This window comes from Camelus ferus, chromosome 4, assembly GCF_009834535.1.
Source record: "Camelus ferus isolate YT-003-E chromosome 4, BCGSAC_Cfer_1.0, whole genome shotgun sequence".
Classification (NCBI taxonomy): domain Eukaryota; kingdom Metazoa; phylum Chordata; class Mammalia; order Artiodactyla; family Camelidae; genus Camelus; species Camelus ferus.
The window spans coordinates 20947968-20967704 of record NC_045699.1 but is presented as its reverse complement, the minus strand read 5'-3'; the positions used below and the strand labels follow the sequence as shown (position 1 = coordinate 20967704).

Sequence of the window (19737 nt, the reverse complement as noted above, 5' to 3'; positions counted from 1 at the left end):
AGTACTTCTTATATTTCAGGCACTGTTTTAGGCATTAGAAATTCATTCAATCCTCACCATTTAGTTAAACCACAAGGGATGTAGGTATTATTATCCCCATTTCACAGATGAGGGCACAGAGACTTCTGCAAGCTGTCCAATGCCGCACAGCTAGTACAAATGGTGAAAACAGGATCCAAACCATAGCAGCCTGACTCCAGGGTTCATTCTCCTTGTCACTGTGCCACACTGCCCTTTCCAGTAATGCTAGTAAAACCATGCGTCAATTAATCTCTAAAGTGAAGGTCATTCTACAGTGACAGAGGCAATTCCAGGGCTGCCTCCTCTAAGATAGGCACCCTTCTGTACAGGCTTGCTCTTGGGAGTCCTATCAATGATGCCTGACCCCATTCTCAGTGCAGTGCTACACTTATCAGTGAGGCCAGTGCCTTGGGGACTGTCGTGACCAACCCGTCCCGGCCACGTGACTGCTGAGATGCTGGGGGTCTGCTAGTTGGCCGCACCGTCTCTGTGATTTAAACTAGACCATCTGGCCGCCTTGTTCTCTGAGCTAGGGCAGGCCTAAAAATGCTATGACTGCATCAAACAACTCTCCTCTCTCGCCAAACTGAAGCTCTAGAGCTATTCTACATGGATTTCACTTCACTGCCTAGTAGCACAGAGAAGATTATCTTTGAGATGGACTTTTTCATGATCAAAGTCTGTTCACGGGACGACCCAGCAAGAGGAAAGCCACAGGGAACATGGCAGTGGACCTGAGACGCTGCATCCGATATACCGTTCAGGGTTCTCTCCTTATTTACAGAACACCATCAGTAGGAAAGGTCTGTAAGTTTCAATTTCAAAAGGAGTAGAGTTTCACATTACAATACTGAATAAGCCCCAGGATTAGAGGGTCTACAAATTCTTTAAAACTACAAATCAAAGATCAGGATGAAGCAGAAGTGAGAACACGAGGGGGAGAAAGGATAGATATTACTTCCTTCTACGTGAGGCTGGACTGTTCAATACCTAAGTTCTGCATTCTCAGCAATTCGGCTGGTATTCTGTGAAGCTCCAACACAATGCCTTCTCCAGTCAACAGCGAACCAGTCATGAAGGTGGAGAGCAGTAGCTGCAGCCTCAAATAGTCCCGGAAGCTCTCAGCAAAGAAGTGCTCTTTCGAAACTCAACAGAGTTTCAAAAAAGGAGAACGGTTCATCACCAAAAGTGTTGGTCTACTGACATGGCAACAAGTTTAGTTGAGTCACCAAAGTTCCCAACTTTTTAGAAGAGAAGCAAGTTCTTCCAAAAATTTTTTATTGAACATCTACTATGTGTCGAGAGCAAAGATCACTAAACCAAGGAAGCTTTTCTTAAAAAGGTCTATCACCTAGGGGCTCAAAGTGAGAGAGGGGAAGAGAATAATTTGAGTGAATTATAAAAATTCAAGGGGAGGTGTGGTTGAGGGGAAAGAGGGTAAACATGAAACAAAACTTCCCAGTTAAAATATCCACAGAAAAATAAATATGTACACCATCCAACCTCGTCCCAAGAATATGAGAGGAAACGGAGCAAGGAGAAAATTCACCCCCAACACAACGCTTTAGAAAAACAGGACTAGTTTTCTGAAAACAAAACACAACAAAAGCCTTTTGGCACACAGAGCTCCCTGTGATTGCAGAGTGAAGACTGTAACATAAAAACCCAGTCCATAAGTGCCAGAGGAAAAGAAACTTTCCCCAAATAACAAAATAAAAATAAACCTTCGGTTAAAATAATATATTACACAGTGATGTAAACTGAAATGCTCTTGTCCGTGGGTTGAGCTTATGAAACCCTTAAACACGAGCATGTAACACTAACAAACTATTTGACATTATTATTTAGGTTCAAAGACTCCCTTTCTCTAAATGTTTATAGCACCATACCAGTTATTTCAACTGAGCTGACACAATGAATTTCAAATGATCTAATACTTTTGACTTACCAGCGGATTAGCACATGATTACCCTGAGTAAAAGGATTATTATTACTGCTGCTCTAAGATATTAACACTTTCTGTAACACACTCAAAGGACGTTGTATAGATCACTAAAAACTGTGACAAAATACATGGGGGAGAGGGGATTTTTTTTTTTTAAAAAGGGAGGCAATAAGTGCTATTCTCTTTTAGATTTTCTTGCTTAAAATAAGGTGGACCTCCCAATGGTAGTATCAGCATTTTCCCTGACACTCGCAGTGGCGAACAAGTCACAAATAAGTTAAGTCCGGCATTCAATGCACTCAGGAAATTAAGCCACGTGTGGCCTTTTTCCTGTGAAGATCAGGCTCCAAACAAAAACCCCCACTTTGTAACAGACAACTAATGCTCATGTAATGAATGACAGAACACAGCATTAATGTACTTAACAAGACAGAGCTAAATTCAATGAAGCTTGACGCCATTTATATGAAAAAGGGTTACATTTGTAGACAGAGCCAAAGGGAGAGGGGGTAGTTCTGAATTAAACAGTGCAGCTTCTGCTTTGGTTTAGCCCTCACATTGGAAATAAAGATCAGAGCTAAAATATGACCCTTAAAACTGGCAGCAGCAAACAAAGCTAAATGCCACTGTAGTGAGCTCCCACTGATGAAGAGCTAACAGCTAAAGGACTTTGTTCAGACCTTCTACTGGCCAGAGCATCATTTCTTTAGAGCCAAACTTATGGTCCGTCAAAACGTGTCCTCTCCTTAACCAGACTCCACAATACACAATTCAGCCAGCATGTAACACTGTCACAGAGAATTCAGATAATCCAAATGATACCTCGCTGTGTACTGAATCTTGTGAGTACATCAGCAAAACAAAAAAAAGGGAAAGCAAACATGTGAAGCAAAATGAGTTCTCGAAAGATAAAGTTAGGTGGCTTTTTTGAGGGTTCTACTGTTACATTTACCTTTCTCTAACAAAAATGAATGGAGAAGTCCTAGAGACACAAGTTGTGTGGATGTGTGTGGATGTGCACAGCCACCACAGCAACAGATCTTTAAAAGCCCATGGCTAATATCATGTGGACTCTCCTCCTTCAGTGGAAGTTCAGAGTACAGATTTTAAAGTACATGAACACAGAAAACAAACTTACAGTTTCCAAAGGGGAAAGAGGGGGAGGGATAATTTAGGAGACTGGGATTAGCAGATACAAACTACTATATATATAAAATAGATAAATAAGGTCCTAATGTGTATCACAGGGAACTATATTCAATAGGTTATGATAACCTATAATGAAAAAGAATATATATACGCATAACTGAATCACTATGCTGTATGCCAGAAACTAACGCAACATTGTAGATCAACTATACTTTGATCAAAAAAAAAAGGTACATGAAAAAACACAGCACATGAACAATGCCGATCAAGCACCTACATTCTGAAAACAACTTATGAATTATTATAAGTAGATGAGAGAATATTTTAACTCCTAGCAGGTTTACAGCAAGAAGGCTGATCTAAAGAGCACACTCTATGCATCTGGAGACAGGACTTAATTCTGTAGGATGCTCTTAACACACAAGGAGGTAACACCACCTGGAACTGCTATACCTTAAGGCAGGGGAGGCTCAGCTCTCCTCTCCTCATCTACAGTGTTATCTGGTTCTGCTGTTGTCACAGAGCCAGGGAATGAAGCTCTTCCAGAAAACTTACCCAAGATCAAACTGTGCCTGGTGACAGCAATGTCCAGGCCATAAGTAATGTTCAAAGGCTTCAACAACGCCTGTGACTGATCATTCTCTCTCCCTTGCCATCACCTGCTGATTTTGTCCAGGTGTTTTATGGCTATCTTGAGGATCTGGAGAACAGACAGAGGGAAGACTTTGCCAATTCCTTTTGTCTGGGATTGTGAATTCCTTACACAGATGGCGGACAGCCTCAGCTCAGGGCAGCGCCCGGCTGCAACGCCTTCAACCTCCAAGAGGAGAAACGCAGGGAGACGTTATTTTCGCCCACAACACTGCCTGTAATGTGTGTGTGGTTAGAAAACTGAGACAGTAGGGCTTGGTGACAAATATCTTGAAAATATTTACTCGTTTGAAGTACTGCTAAGCATTTACCAAGCAATTAAAAATGCCGATCAGAAAACTGATTGCTGAACAAATGTGCTTCTGTCAATGACTTGGTACAGCAAGCTTATTACTTTTTCACGTGCATATCAAAGTCACTCACTCTGACATTAACCAAAATAGGGACTTAAAAAACCCAAGTCGACCCTTTAAAAGCTATTACACTGCTGTAATAAATGGAAAGAAAACTGGACTAGTGGCTAAACTCATGCTGTCTAATATGTCTAAAGTGTGTTGAGTCCAAGTTGAGATGCACTGTGCATGTGTAACAGAGCTAGATTTTGAAGACTCTGTGTGAAAAGAAGAATGTAAAATGTCTTCATAAATATTCGTACTGATTACATATTTTTGTATATATTATACACGGAAAAGATATATTTTCATACACTGAGTTAAATAATATATATTATTAAAATCACCTTCCCCTGTTTCTCTTTACTTTTGTAATATGACTACTAGGAAATTTTTAATTATATGTAAAATTGTGTATCTTGCCACTGGACAGTGCTGGTCCAGACATTAGGACTCCTGTCCATTTCAGTCTGCTGTTGGTTATCTGACCATCGTCTTTTTTCTTAACTTTCTGAGCTTTACCATTTTCAAATGAGAGGGATGAAAATCAAGGAGATAGATTCAAAATTTTACAACTCCAAAAATTATAAAATTTTATTTAGTTATTTTTAGACTTTCACTCCTAAAACCCATGGTCCACTTTCATTTGGGCCTGCTCTAAAGAAGCAGTGAAGAACAAAACAGCAGGAAAACAAGTTTTATTCATTATTCATTAATTTAAGAAACTGCAGCTTACTGACGACACTTTTAACTAAAGTTTTTCAGAATGATTTACATAACGTTTTCATGTATTAACTTTATTAACGGAAAACTGATTAATCATATGAGTCCCATCAGGGACTAATAACTCAAGATGATATATAAAATAAAGAACATCTAGGCTCTGGATGGAAGTGGATTTATAAAGCAATACACTTGAGTTGCTTGTTTTATGAATTCAAGCTATCACCGGTACACCTGATTGAATTCATTTGGTTAAGAAGGATACTAAGGCAGAAATCCCCTATAAAAACCTCAGAAAAGCTTTAGTGAATTCTTCCCTCAATCAGAGTGAGTATTACAATAAATTACAAGGTGTAGGTAAGTCCTCTTGGCGGCACAATTTTTGCATCACCAGCTGCACACATCCCATCAGCTGTGCCTAACTTTATGATAATTCATGAAACACCTCCTCACACAGCTCTTGGGTGGCCAGGCCCAGAGAAGGATATTTTTAGGAGCCCGCCGCTCCCACAACACGTACTGTTTGTGCTACATGATGATGACAGGGCTAAGGATGAAGTAGCTGAAGCACCACAATTGCAGGTGACACTTTAAATACTTAATTCCCCACTATTATTTACCTCCTATTAAGGAATAATGAACACTTTTATGCTGAAATTCCATAATAGGAATACACATTTTATTTTACAGATTACATCGAGAATGTGATCAGTTTGCTGCCTGAATTGGAAAAAGGAAACAGAAAACAGCAGATTAAATGCAGGACAGAAATTCAGTATCTGTTTAATACACGTATTTTTACCAAAATGATGGTGAAACTCAACCCCACATCCTGGTTCACAAAGAGCTGTGCTGGAGTTTGTTATTGTGTGTGTATAACACACCTACACACACACTCCCCTCGTCTCTGGCTATGTTCCAGTCAATGAGATAGAAAGAGTAGGCAGGTCAGCCGTAAGAAATTGAAAGTGCAGCACACAAGACTCAGCAGTTAGAAACTGGGGAAGAGACTGAACAGACTGCACCAGATGGATTTATTTGATGCAGTTATTTTCTGGCATGAAGAGTTCAAAATTTGAATACGTAGTTAGAAAAGAGCTACCAATGAATTCCATAATGTTCTATGTATCCAATGGGAGGAAAGCACAAAATCTGGGAACTTTTGAAAGAAATCAAAGATCAAAGTAAAGAGCCCTGGCAGATAGGTGAAAGCTAAGGCATCCACAGAGAGAGGCACCCACATGGCTTAAGCAACCACGCTCCGCAGAGTATTTTAGAGGACAAACAGCCAACATTATAGTCTGAACGTAGAGCTGATTTTAAGGACCTAACATATACGCAAGTAAAACATTAGCCTAAATTATTCGCTTTTTAAATCATTCCTAATGCGTAACAGATAAACACTAAAGAGTGGCTGAATTAATTCACAGTTGCCCTTTCCTTGGCTAATACCAGATGTGTGTGGGTCATAATGCCAGTGGCTCTTACCAAAAGCCTTTGAGAAAATCAAAGTAAGGCCAGTTTTGAGTTCTGTCAGTAACAGGTGAGGTGAAAAGGATTCAGTGAAAAGCAAAGCAAGAGACAGGAAGTGATGTTATCTTAGAAAATGGTGTATTGGGTATTTTTGTACCTTTGTTCAATGTTTCTTAAAACAAACACATAGCATGCTTTGCTTAAACACTGAACGTGGACATCGTATGGCTTTCAAAAGATCATTTCATTCAGTACAAAGTTTTATTAGCCTACCCAACAATTTCTTAAGATACACCAAATGTCTTTTAAAAATATTTTATAATGCTACTTAAAACTCTTAACTATCATGTTAAGAAGAAATTTTATTTTTTCACAGCAAGGAGCTTCCAGAAACATGAAACATTCTTGCCCTCTGAATGTTTGGGAATGGTCTCTTCATGTGTTATTAATAATCCAGACGAAGTATTCATATTAATGGGCATCCAACGAATATTCAGCTGCATGTGGACTCATACCACAGGGATATATCAAAACCAAAACCCACCTTTACTTGGATTTGCTTGACACAGGCTGGTGAGGCCACCTGACTATACCAAACTTTTTGAGGCTTACGTAGAGTTATACAAATGCTCACTATGGCAACAGAGCTAGATACATGCACAAAAAGACATTTGTCACTTTAAAGAAGGAGGCAAGAAAAAGTGCTCACACAAGATAAAAGTTAATTTTACATTAGTGTCATTAATATTACACTCACACTGTAACAGCCAAATAAACCTTGTGCTTTAAAAACAAATCAGGTCACTCAAGCTGCATTCTGCAAAGAAAGCAAAACCTTTCCATGCGTAGCCAGTGTTGACACTCTTCCACAATGACTTTTATTGTCTTTGATCAACTTTTAAGTCTTCTTTTTTCACATCTTGAATCATAATTGCTCACTTGTGGCAAGTTGCATTAGTGGCATTAAAAATGCATAAAAACTTTAAGGACTGGTTCCAAAAAGAGGGCATAATTTTTTTTTTAAAAAAGCATGGTTATTTCTCTAGTTTATTTCGGCATTTAAGTTTTCCCTTTAAATCCAACAAATATTTCTTTAAAGAATGGTCTTTATGTGGCTGAAATTAGACTGCACACAAGATAGTTTTTCAAGGCCAGCGAGCACTTCCTAACCAAATCCCCCACTTCCTTTGCTAGCTAAACATAACTCCCTCAAACGTGTACATCCTTTAAAAAGTTAGAAGAGAGCACCTCGCATGTAACAGCAGGCAGCTGGGAAGCCGACTGGTGCAGTCCGAGTGCACGTTTCAGAAAGCAGCTCTTGAACATTCAATAACTAAGTGGTAATTGGGCACAGAAACATAAACTGTCAAACTGAATCAAAACCCCTTTGCTTTTCAGGGTATTATTTGTAAGATTATAGTAGAATTAAATTTGAACATGCATCCACTCTATGCATTCAGTCAAATTATAAAACAAGAAAAAAAAATTGCTGTGCTTTTCTTTGGATAAAATTAATGTCAGCTTTGTGTCCTTAAACCAGACCCGATCGGGAAATGAAATATGTTTAGTCCTGAAATAGTTGTGGTAATTCAATCCCTGCACTCTCCTTATTTTCTTGATGACAAAGAAAAACTCCCAACTGGCAGGGCCACCTGCACTGATTACTCCTCCATCCACACCCACAGAATATGAAAATGAGCCAATGATCATTAACCTTAATTTCTTCTAACATAAACCTCGGCTCTTTTTCAGTCTTGCTACTCAGGGAACTCCCCTGAGATAAAGAAGGGGGGAGGGGAGTGGGATAACGAAATAGGGAGTGAAAGCTCAGAGCAAAGGGGGTGGAAAGCAAATGAAAAATGGAACCCACTGGCTTTTAAAAAACTGCACAGCTGGCTTATTAAACTTCACACGGCAAAGATGTTACAAAGATAAAGAGATTCTGAGGCATCACCACTCTCTGGATAGTGGAATACTTTTCTGTCCAACCCTCTCCTGAGCAAACAATAAGAGAGGATGCTTCCTCTCCACCCTCTCACTCCCTGTGCACCTCACTCCTCCACCCAGACCTCACTGTATAAAGACAGCCAGCAATAAAAGATGGGTCTGGACAGCAGGAATGCAGGTGTGGCTGTGAGATCTCCAGGATGAGGACCAAAGGGCCTGGAAAACCAGGAGAGAGATTTCCAAGGTAAGCACTTCAAATACCGTGTTGAATGCATCACACCTCCCGGTCATTCACATTCAAGTATCACCAACTGGAATCATTTTAATTCAAGCTGTGTGGGGCTAGGTCCCATTGGCATTACATCATCTTCTAATGGATAAGGAGCTAGTGGGGGCCCTAAAAAGAAACACAACCAGGAAGGGAACAGGAAAATTTCAGAAATAACGGTCTCTATCGCACAGATGTGTAGTCTGAAAATTACCTGTATTGCCTACAGACCTAAGCAGATTGCCCCAAAAAAGATTATAAGCCTGGGAAAATGAAGAACACATCGACATGTCAATACATGCAACTACACATAATTTTCCGTAAAGCATTCCTGACTGAAGCTGGCAAAAAAAAAAAAAAAAAAAAAAAAAAAAAAACCCTGAAAAATCATTATGTTGCTAAATAAAAGCAGAAAGTTTAAAAACGTGTTTTCTTTTTTCCATTAGAAAGCTTGACTGCAAAGGCAAATAAACGCTGAATAACACAAGAACAACTGTACTATCTGCAAGCACATCACAAGATGTTTGTTGTCTCCCCAACCTTGGTAGACAGAACAGCTCTGATCACATTTTTAACATGTGTTATCCCCTCATTATTTCAGATCTCAAATCAAGGAGCAGCCTTGAGGAGGCTGAGGCAGAAAGGCAGGAAAAACAAACAGAACGAAAACCCTGGCTGCAGTCTGGTACTGGATTCCAGGACAGCAATTTAAACTAAAACCTGGGTCCAGGATGCTCAGTGTTCACCGCCTTCTTACTGGGCCTGCCAACCGTACGAGGCAATCGTGGGCATATACACCCTTCCTTCTGTTTTCTCTCTCCTCCACACCCCTGAGCCTCAACAGTTGTCTCTGCAAGTGAGGACAGCGTGTTGAAGTATGTGGTGCCATGAGTCATCTTAATAGGTACTCAAGCGACTGCCCGTGACCCAGCAAGTGAGCTGAGATAGCAGAGCTTTTAATAAAGCCGCGCTTTTTGCACACTCGCAGCCTGGTTAATTTAATACCTGCCGCTTGTTTACCAAACAGCGCGGGCATGTCTCCGTGTCGATAACTTCCCGGTGACAGTGAGGCGACCAAATCTGGGCATGGAACAGATGCACCTTTTTACGCTCTGTTAAACCGTGTCACAGACTACAGCCCCTGAGCACATTCCTTTATTTATGCTGCCGCCAGTCGAGCTAATTGTCAGAGACAGACCTGGTTCTAATTCTGCAGAGCCCAGCAACCGCAGGCGTGTATGTGCTGAGGCATGAATGGTGCACAACTCTTTTAAACGGGAACAGCTGAAAAACCGAGTCCGAGGGTAGAGGCAGAATCCGTTCATATTTTACCTAGAGAGGCTTCAAAAACGTCACATATCTCAGTAGTAGGCTGTCGGGCTGGGGATACAGGAAAAGCATCATGGGTGTTTCAATGAAGTAGAGGAAAGCACATACTTATGTAAAGAGAACACAGCAGAGCAGAGATGACAGTCATCTTCCCAAGAACATGGTTAGAATGGTGCAGTGGTAAAATATTCACAGGCTCACAAACTATCTGATCACAGGCCAATATTCAATGCAGCTCAGACCAACGGTTCTACACGATACCAACGCCAACCACTTCAGATACCATCATGCAGGCCCCTTAATGACACCAAGATTACAAGAACAAAGAGGTCCTCGTCCATGCATCCAGCCACTCGACTTTGGGCTGCTCCACCATGTACAGACAAAGGAACTTCCACTAACTGTTCTCCTCACATCCTGCAGCATCAGAAGCGGTTCTTCCGAGCTGGAACACGATGCTCATATTTTATCAGTAGCCAAGAGTTCGCTCCAGTTAAAAGTTCTTCACCCGTCATGGGCATTTTTCAGCAAATTAATGTCTTTTACTTGCATGACTTCTCTTCGTATGATAATTTGGGGTTTAAACGGATCATAATACTTTACAGAAAAGAAAAAGAGCACAAGCGCTCAGTGTTGATAATTTTTACTACTTAACGATTAAATGACCTCAACTGAGGAATAAAAAATTAAGTCATTTGTCTTACAGAGTACAGAGGACATTTTATGGTGAACAATTTAGCTAATAATGGGTTGGGGCCAGTCCTTAACAAGTCACATGTTTCCATTGTCCCTTCACCCCCTGCTTATGTTTTTACCACATCCTAACAAAAACATGACCAGAACTGGTGAAAAACATACGGTTCCAACTAATGAATCACATACTTTCCCGCAAGTACAGTAAGTACTACCAGCTGTGTGACAGTCTTGCTTTGGCAGTGGAACCAGTGGAGAACAAGCGGCCCATCTGAAAGCAGCTGTATTGAAAAACCACAAGCAATGTAAGTGTGTCTGCCTTCCCAGGGCGGCTTTGTCTCTGTTCTGTGTCTCTGCTCCGTCCCCAGAACGTGCCAGCCATCTTGTTTAGAGCAAGTTTCAGGAATTTCTGGGGTAGAGAGAAGTCCACAAATTTAAGGAGCTTAGTTAGGCTTTCGGAAAGTGCTGTCACTTTGTCAAGTGGAATGCCACCAGAGGACAATGAAAAGAGCAAGTCTCTCTTCTACATCCACCCTCCCATGTGCACTTTGGGGGCCTGCCTGAGACTAAAGACTGTGCAAATCAGGGAGGTGAGAGGCTGACCAGAAGGGCGCCAGAGCCAGCTACCTCCAGATGGGCCAACGAATGCACTCGACACACACCGACACACACGCAGCACGATTCGCACATTATCAACTCGTGCCATGAGCTACTGCAAAAATTTTAAACCTGCCATTTATACAACAATAAGCTTCATTTGCAACCACAGAGCATTCTGAAAAAATTCCCTGGCAAGCCCTAGATATTTTTACACAAATGTGCTTTTCCTTTCTGTGAAATAGCATTCAAATGGATAAACATTACTGTTAAAGGGAAAGAAAGTCCCAAGAAAGTCCAGCAGCACTGATCTAAAAATCTAAGTGGAAATGGTAGGATTTTTTTAACCTTTATAACGTGTGAAGGCAAAAGCTAGTAAAATTTTACCCACACTATTAAGTGATCAGTAGCTTTTATATATTGCCTAAGGCCCATCTCAGCCTTTCTCTGAGAAGAAGACAGACCTCGAATTGTCATTGTTGGCTTTTCCAAAGCACAATCAGGAAAAGAAAAAATAGTGGAATTACTTTTTTTGGCAAGTGTTTTAAATATAAGGAAGTCATATGTAAAGACTAACAGACGGTTTGCCTTTATCACTTCATTTAGCTGAACACATTATTCTAAGCTTATCTTGTAAAGATGCTTCATTTATAGCAAAAGCTCCATCCAAAAGTCACACTCACACATCTTTTCTTTCTGTTCATACCACAGCTCTACAGTCTTTGTTTTTTAACGAAGCTATTGTCAATATAACACTCAAAGAATGGTCAGAAGATTCACATTAATACAGAAAACCTCGGCCCTCAGGTTTAAATGCCTCGTAGGTGAATTCTGCTGTGTGTTTAGATGAGTTCAGGGTTGGGGTGGCTAAAGGCAGGTGCTTGGGGTCCATCCAGAAGTCACATCCATCTATGCGGCTGGACCACACCAGACAGACGGCAGGGCTGAGAGCATCAACAGCAACGGGGAAAGAGTAAATGATGGACTAATATTCAAACATGAAGAACAAGACTGTTCTAACACTCACTAAAATGTGGATTTGAAAAGTAAGACTATGATTTAAAAAAAATTAAGGCCAAATTTGTAGTACTTAGTTCACCTTAAATGTAAAGAATGCTAGTCTAAGAAGGAAAAAAAAAATCCAAAACTGGATTATGAAATTACACAGTGAAGTCTAAGAAGAAAGAGCTAATACGGTTAAGCCAAACTTACAGTAAAATTACTATGAAGTCATTAAAAAAACACAGTAATTAATTTCATGGCAGGGAAATCATAATATATTGATAATCAAAAGTCAGCTTAAGAAGCAGTATACACAGTATAACCCTATTTTTATTTTTTAAATGAATACAAGAAAAAGAAGAGATAAGAAAATACCCCAAATGATTAACACCTGTGTGGACAGAACTATTGGCAATGGTTTTATTGTTGTTAAACTCCATTTTCTAGATTCTATTTAGCATATATAAATTACATGTAAAAAAAATAAGTCCAGAGGCTTTTGCCCATGTTATAAATTTGACTTTTAAGAACTCCAATAACTAAATTTCTAGCCTTCACTAGCAGTTATATCTCAAAACTTCAGTACTATGAAAAAGATGGAGATTTTCTCAAAATCAAAAATTGAATTTCTTTGAGTAATTCTTCAAAAACCACATTTAGCATTTTTGTGTATATTTTCCTTGTAAAATCTGAAGACAATTACTGAATTTACTTACACCCTCCCCCAATTTCCCAAAAGTATACTTTCATAATTTGAACTACAAACTAGCCAAATTCAAACTTAACAAAATTAATGAACCATAGATCTAAATCTTCACCTTTCTAATAAAAGTAATGCCTTTAAATAGTACTCCTAATTGGCAAAGCACACCCATAAAATCAAAGCCCGGGCCCACTACTCAAACACCACTCCTTCCAAACACAGCAGCGGTCCCACAGAACACAGTCCAGAAGCCTCGGTCGTAGGTGAAGCTGTAATAGTGATCCGATCAGTGCGACAGAGCTGATCTGTAAGATAGGCTTATCCGGGTTGAAAGACGCAGAAATAACTAGATTAACAACCGTCCTCTTGTAATAAAGGACTTGGAATCATACTCAGTAATTGGGAGGATTTTCTGTTAAAGACACATTCAAAGTTTTCCACCATTCACTCTATGGCTTCTGAGACGGCTGGTGTGGACACTCATCTGGCAAGTATTTCTTGACCACTGACCATGGCCTACCATTGTGTCCAGGTTCGGGACTGAACAAATACTGAAAGGCTGCTGTGGGCTTACTGGTGTCAAAACCAATGCCTACTACTGCAGGAGAAAACACAAATAATTTTAACACACGGTCTAGAGGTGCAACAGAAATCCAGAGAACATTCCAGGGAAACAGAGGAGAGGCACTAACTCACTGGGGTTTTGAGAAAACTTGAGGAAAAAGGTACAACTTAATGAAGCTGAAAGACAAGTTTAGTAGCAACCAGGCGGGATCAGAAAAGGAAAGGGGGCTAATATGGGTGGGAGAATACTGGACCACAGGAAACGCACAGACCCAGAGAAGCACAAGCTGGTCTGTGCTGCTGCGGCAGGAAGGCCAAGGCAAGAAGAGACAAGAGTGGAGGCTGGAGGCGGAGGCAGGGTCCGATCACAGGGGATTTCATGTGTCCCTTTCAAGAAGTTCTAAGCTTCCCTTCATCTGATTAAACCGTGAGAACTGCTCCAGCTCCCCAGCTCCATTCCCCACAAGTCAGGACCATCCATGTCATCTCAAGGGGTGGGCAGGGGGACAACCAATGGCTCCTTTCTTTCATCTTTCTTTTTATTTCAGAAAAGCACTGACTGAACACCTTCCCTGTGCCAGGCACTGTTTTAGGCACCTTTCTCTGGAATAAACTAACTGCCCTGCTCCCTGCCCCTTGGGGAGCTCATTTTCCTGAATCCCTCATTTGCTCATGATTTCTTGAAAAGCAACAACAAACAAAAACTGACACGGCCCTCTTTATCTTTTGGAGCCTGCAAGTCAAGAAAGACTAAGATAAAAAGAATCTGTGTATGTAAAAGCATAATATTCCCAAATCATTTTATCGATCACATTCTGCCAAACTGATAAAATCATAATTAAAGAGAACGATTTGTCAAGCCATTACCAATGGCGGAGATAGCATATCAGACCAATCAAACCTTGGAAAAATTACTCTCTTGATAAAGTAACAGATACAACATTTCATATAAGCCACAATGTAGTGTGTACTTAGATCTGGACCATAACTTTGTTCACCCATTATACTGGGGACAGGCTGCCCTATCTTTTGGCTAAGACACAAATCACAGGGTCTAATTTCAGGCACTTAATCCATAAGATACCAGACAGAAAAATGTGATGCAAATTCTGACACCAGTCAAATTTTAGCACCAACTTTTATGCAAAAGTCTATACCCCATAAAAGCCACTTTCTCAATAATTCCTAAAGCAATACCCTTGGGGAAAACAATATAATCGAGTTTTATAGCAGGGTGGGTTTCTTAATCCCAGCTGGTACTCTTTGGGCTCTGAAGCATGAGAACTGATCATATTAAAATCCAGATACCAGCTATTATATCTAAAATTGTTGCTCCATTCATAGTTAGCATGAAGAGGAGTCTGTCTAAAGCAGGCTCTATTTAATACAATGTGGTTTTAATTGGAGTCTGTTTTAGATGAGCCACCTGTATTTCATCTTTTTAAAATTAGCCATAATTTTCTGCGCAATTTGCCTCTGCAACATAACGAATAGCAGTTAGCTATAGATTATTGCCATTGTTTAGATGTCTGAGAAGGCAAAACTCTCTACCTTACTGAAATAGAACGGCCCTGGATCAGAGAACAAGAGTGGAAGACGAGGGTTCCGTTCCAGTGCAGGGATGAACAAGGGCATGTATGAAAGTACTACTGAGCCTCAACTAGGAAGACAACAGATTAAATCCTGTCATTCCTGCTTCCTCATGGCTACTCTGAAGCCTAGTGCTTTCGTAACTAAAATTTCACTTTCTTTTCTACTCAAGAAGAGCACCCCCCTACCCCTTTTAAAACACTTCTAACTATGAATGTTCCACTGCCTCCAACAACCTTAAATAACATTTTTTTGGAGCACTGTGGCTCTACTCTGCAATTATTTCTACTCCAATAGATTCATTGCTTGTTCCCAACTAGAACCATTCAACAGTTTCATATGATGTCACTATTTTCTAGGATATTTTCCATCTTCATAGTTTTTATCTGCCTAATAATTACTGAAGTATTCTGAAATATGGTCAATCACAGTAACATCATAATCCTATACAAACCCAAAAAATGGCAGTTCGCTAACTAAAGGGTATTTCGTTTGTGTGGTGCCTAGAACAGAAACCATGAATCAAGGAAAAAAACCCAATATGTAAATTTCAATTTAATCTGTTCCAAATTACCGAAAAAGCACCCTAAAGTCAGTAACGCCAAGTCAGAATTTCAGTGGGTGTCAAATATAATAAAACTGTTTTTTAATCCCATGCTAAACTTAGGCCTGCTATAGGCTATTTAACAGGGGATAAAGTGTCACCATCCACTTAGCATGGCACTATTTATTAAAGTATGCTACCCAGCTTTTTTTTCTTCATGCTTACCAGTTAAACAAAGGCAATTTCTAATTAGATTTCTCCTTCACAATAGAAGCCTACTCATCTTGTCTTCTGAACTATATACAGAACTACTTACATAAATTATACCCTCCAATTCCAGTTTCTCCCCCATGCACACTTAATGGACTAAAGTACATTACAGAAATAGCTTTTTTTGTGTGTACAAATGTCAGTGTGTATCTATTCCTCTACTATTCTTGCCTATTGAAAACATTTTTATTTCAGGGTATCATTAGTCCCTATTATTTTCTCAATTTCTCCAAAGACAGTTATCATTAGTCACGTGAAATCTGAGTATCTGCCTAGTGATAGACCAGTAAACTAAATATGATTATTGTATTAAAAGGAGTATACCCCAAAAAAATCTAACCTCAGAGAATCATTGCCACTTAGTTACCAAAATTATCCTATAAATAAACCTTGAAATATCTCATTCTTTAACACTCAAATTTGAGTCCAAGAATCTGCCGCCAGGCGTGGCTTGCACTTAGAGGAAAAAAATACCTCACTAATAAAAGTCTTTTCCTTTTAATCCAAATCAATAACACACCAGCAATTTCCTTACCTATTCCATTATGGAAATTGTAGTTTGAGTTCAGTGCCACTTGATAGAATCTATTACCAATGTGGTTTATATAAATTACATATAGCATACCCCATATGGAAACCATATTTTCACAGTGACCAATGTTTAATAACAAACATTGTAACTTGGACTATCTGGAGCAATTTCTCTTGTTCTCTTATTCTGCTACACTATTTCAGCAATTTGTCCACTCAGATATTTAGTCTATGAAGCCAAGGCTCTTGAATTTTCTCACTGCAGTTAAAAAGGGATTAATTTTATCCCATGTTGTATTAGTTACAAGATAATTGGGCTCCTGGAAAGGCACCACCATAAATTAATTTGATCCGGAAATTATTCCAGACACTGGTAGGTAACAATGCTCTTGCATAAACATACTTGTTTGTGGAAGTTACTAATTAATTTTGTTTATTTACTTTATAATTTCACTTCTTTTTTTTTCTCCTTGGTCTCTGTCATGTAAAATTTATTAGTCCATGTGCCACCAGCTCTAACTAGTTTAATTTAATATTTTATAATACCTTTGAGTACTTTGATAACAGCAAGTATTTTTCTATTTTAATAAGCACAGACTCTGTTAGAATGTTATGAGACTCTACAGTTTTACTTAGAAGTAAAAAAAAAAAAAAGTGATTAGGTCAGAGTCTGAATTAATACTGAAGATTTTTGTGTGTGTGCCCAAGATATAATTTGAAGTCATACATTTTAAAATGGAAAGAACAATTCTAATACACAATTTATTAGCCAACTCTCGTTAGAGACTCCAAGTTAAATATACTTCTAAACAAAATAATAAATTCAACAGATGTGTCACAGTCACTTGTTTAGATATTGTTACCTGAGCGCCACAATCTAGTTTTTAAAATAGGTTTCTTCAATACAGATGAGAAAGAAAAACTTCTTATTAAAAGATCACTAATGAAACTTCATACTCTGGACATGACAAGGGGTAAGGTGTGGGGGTGCAGCAGAGGATGAAAGGAATGAAAGGACTCTCATCCAGCGAGAAGGGCAGAAGATGAGCACTGTATGAGGTGGTGGTTGGGGTGGTTTCGTTTTGTTTTTTTAATATTGTGAGACTGGGAGCAATTCAAACTTAAGATAAAAGGATACCCAAAATCCGCACAAAGGAAACAGCAAAATAATCCTAAGAATGTTCATTGGACTACCCCAGAACTGTAAAAAATGGAAACTGTTAGAGTAAGTGAAGCAGCACACCCAAAGACAAAATTGCAACCTGAAATTATACTGGCATGTTGGTCAGAAAAACCGTAACGCTGCAGAAGCATCTGCAGGGAACAAAAATCCACTAATACAAAAAATAAGAATGTCTGACCAGTTGTGGTTTATTGTTCAGGAAGGTGCGTGTTTCAGAAGAGGCTTTCTTTTGTCTAATGTCTAACATATACGTCTACACGCTATGAAGCATGGCTGAAAGAAGAATGCAGTAACTGATTCCACATCCAAAGAATACCCCAAAAATATGCGAAGGGAGATGAAGAATTTCTGGGCTACTCTGCTTTTTTTTTCTCTCCTTTTCTTAACCAAGGTGCTGGAATTCTGCATCTCACTGACCAGATCCTCACACAAGCCAAACAGGTGGGACAGCAGGGGAAGCTACAGCTTTTATTTAATTAGTAAACTAAAGGGCATGGATGCAAAATCTGGACACAATTTAACATCATTTGTTCTGTAGTTATTCCATGCAAAAAAAAAATTTTTTTTTTGAAAGCCAAGCACTGCTTTCCTAGCTAATGGGAAAAACAGGTTGGAGGCCCTTCAGAATAAATCCTTCTGTGGTTCAAAGACAACGGCTCTGATTTTTTTTCTTCTGGCTGTCTAGGAAGGAGCAAAATTTTTTTCTCCATTTTCTTCTCTTATCATACCCTTATGGCTTTCATTAGGCACATGAAAGGCCATATAATTAATTTTGTGTTTAAAATTACTCCATACCAAGCCCTGTGTATGAACTCTTATGGAAAATGACGCAAAGGAATAAACTTCTTAAGGTGCCTTAACGGACAAGCCAACTTTCAAAGGCAAGTGCCCCGTTAGTGTCCATGTATTCAGACCTAAACTGAAGTTGGAATTATGTGAGGGACACAGAGAGAGATTCAGCAAGCTCTCGGGACAGCGTAAACACAGCAGTTAAAATTGTGATGCTCACCCAACATCAAAGTCATCTGTCCAGAACGTGCAGGGGCAAGTCTCTGCCTGGGAATACCTGTCTGCGACAAACGGATCACTCCACTCCACCAAATAACCCAGTGTCTGATTTACATCACAACGCACACAATCAACTTGGGATCTGTCACAGTAATTCCAAGTGTTCAAAATCATAGCTAATTTCCGCAGCTACCCAAAATACATATATACATATGTGTGTGTGTGTACATAAAACACATCTAATAGCCTGATGTTTTTCAAAGACACGTACATGCAGTTAAGCATCTAACACACCTGCAGAGTACAGTAGGCAGGAAAGGTTCCCAGCTACTAGAAACTTTAAGAATCAAATGGTATGAGATTAAAAGAAAAAAGAAAATAGCCACCTGTTACATCAAAGATGAACATGCATCAAGCAAGGAAAAATAAATACACAGGTTCAAAGTTTTAAAGATACTGTGGTGTCATTTACATACAGTGAAATATATAGATCTTAAGTGTCTGCCAAAAATATATTTTGTAGGGAACATGAAAATCAGAGGCTGATTTATTTACATCGATTTTCATTCTGGGGTGTGGTTGATAACAAAATCACTGGGACATGATAGGTAACTATAATTAGCAGTGGGTGACTCTGAGCAGGACTGGATCCTCCGCCTACATTTCAAACGATTGCTTCAAGCTAAATTTCTGGGAACTTCTTTGGTCTGGTAATCAGTCTGGGAGTCTTGTAGGAACAAGCTTTCTCGTGATATTTCCACTGCCTCGTGGTTTCTGGCAAGGTTGAGCCGTCTACAGAAACAAGATTTTCTAAGAGTGTCTTGTTATTTCCATTTCCTATCTCAAATGAAACCAAGTGCATGCAGATGAAAATGTTAAAAATACATACACATGCAAACTTTTCATCATTAAGGTTGTTTCTAAATCCAGTCAAATGAAACTCATCAATAGCACTTTTGAAGACTGAAGGCAGTTCTAGCTGTGCTGGTTATTGGATGAAATAAAAAAACTTGGAAGAGAAACAAATAATTTTGTATTTTTAAAAAGCAAGTTATTCTCATAATATTCTTAATGCTGGCACGGTTAGGACTTAAGACATGTTAATAAACCAAGAAGCCAAAAGTCTTAATATACAAGGAACTACACAATACATG

At 39.3% G+C, this 19737-nt stretch overlaps 1 protein-coding gene across 22 annotated transcripts in view; it reads right to left on the bottom strand.

Annotated features, from left to right (window-relative positions):
• BNC2 (basonuclin 2) overlaps positions 1 to 19737 on the bottom strand; it is a 410528-nt gene that overhangs the window by 186431 nt on the left and 204360 nt on the right. Inside the window, exon 1 of one of the 22 annotated variants that reach the window (XM_032477651.1) lies at positions 3671 to 3689. The exons of the other annotated variants lie outside the window; for them this stretch is intronic. The gene's annotated coding sequence lies outside the window, so the exon portion shown is untranslated. Of the gene's footprint in view, positions 1 to 3670; positions 3690 to 19737 lie in introns of those variants that run through there. 22 annotated transcript variants of the gene reach the window in all.